Here is a 1,751-nt window from a genome sequence, read left to right on the forward strand (position 1 = left end):
CCTGCCTAGTGCTGCGAGAGCGACGCCCGGTGCTCGTGGTTCTCAACCTGCCTAGTGCTGCGAACCTCTACCACAGGTCCTCATGTTGTGGTGACCCCCCAACCTTAAAATGATTCTCCTTGCTATTTCATAACTATGATTGTGCTACTGTTACAAATTATAATGTTAATAAGCTGATATTTGGCCCCCGAAGGGATCTGGAACCACACAGTTCTAGGAAGGTGAAAAAGGAGTTGATCTTATAAACAGCATGGTGGTCTTCTGTTGAGATGTCTCAGCAGCACACTGAGAGAGTTGGGAGGTATGAAGTATGGAGAAGCATGAAACTTTGAGCTTGCCCAATACAGATCACAGGGCAGAGTCCTTGGATTCCTAGTCACCAGGACGTTTCACAGGACATGGTAGAGCACATCACAGGAGGCCTTCAAGGACAGACTTGGGGATTTTCATTTTAGTTCTATTCCAAGGCCACTGGGCAGGGTTGATGCGCTGGTTCAAGTCTGAGCAACAAATCACTAGAGTTAAAATCACGTGGGCAAAGGACATTCATAGAACTCTCGTGCAGTGGGCAAGCTTAGGTCTGTTCAAGGTTAGGAAGGTGGGAAGAGGTGTTTGCTGAAATGTGCTTACTTAGAATGTGAGGGCACAAAGGAAGAGAGGGAGCAAGTAAGAGATACTGTCTGTAAATCTTACAAGAATAAGGTTTTCAGGTTTGGTGTTTGGCAAGTCAGGGTTAAACATTTACAGGTGGCTGAACCTAACTAACACGGGGAGAATAGTTACAAATGATGAGAGTTTCTCCTGAAACTAACCCAGGAATAAAGGCTTTTGGTTTAGGGAGGCTGAGGCTAATTAAAGATCAGGCGATTTTCAGAAGTGTTGCTGAGAAGTCCAATAAAAGATCGCAATACACTTCTCATGATGCCAGTTTCTTTTTCCTCAGCACAGAGCATAGCGCTGAGAAGCCTCTCAAGTGTCTATTGGCTGTTTCACTCTCCCTGATTTAGCTCACAGTTCTCAAGGCAGGGAGGGGAGCTTGGATTGCCACCTGCCCTAAGGTTAGAGTGTTGGCATGCGTTAACAAGCCTTCAGCCCAGGCATTCCCTCTCAGCCATCCACAAGTCCAGTTCAGCCAGAGCAGCTGCTGCCATTCGTTTTAGTAACTAGGGAGAGTTAGGGCACACAGGGCACCAGCCAGTGCTGGAAGGAAGACCGCTTTGGTTGCCTTTCCTTTCCACCCAAAGTGAAGGCAGGACTGGATGTCAGAGGAGTTGCTCTGGGGTTTCATCACACCCCCTGAGGTCAGGCCCTCAAATCACAGTTCAGCTTTGGCTAAGAATCTGACTTAGGCAAGTGCAAACCCCACGCACTTTTGCCCAATTTCCTCCTTTCTGCTGACAGCAGCTCAACTTGGTCCTGAAGCCTAGGGGTCCTGGTGTTTGATTAGATATCAACCGAAGCTGCCACTGTTCCATGGCTTCGCAGCTTGTCCTATTCGTCCCCAAGTGGGAAAGGCTGTGAAGGGTTTGGAATGAAAAAGGGGCTCCGCGGGATGGAAGCGAACTGGTTTGAGATAGCGCAGGAGACACTGCAGGAAGGACCCCAGGATCTGAGCAATCTCTCCCCGGTGGCTTTCAGCAGAAGACGGACAGCTAGGTGTCCAGAAGAGCTGGAGGGACAGGGGACGTTGCTCTACGGCGGGGGCGTGGCTGGGGCGTGGCTCTGCGGTCGTGGGAGGAGCCGGGGCGGGA

Source organism: Micromys minutus, assembly GCF_963924665.1.
Source record: "Micromys minutus genome assembly, chromosome: 1".
Lineage (NCBI taxonomy): Eukaryota > Metazoa > Chordata > Mammalia > Rodentia > Muridae > Micromys > Micromys minutus.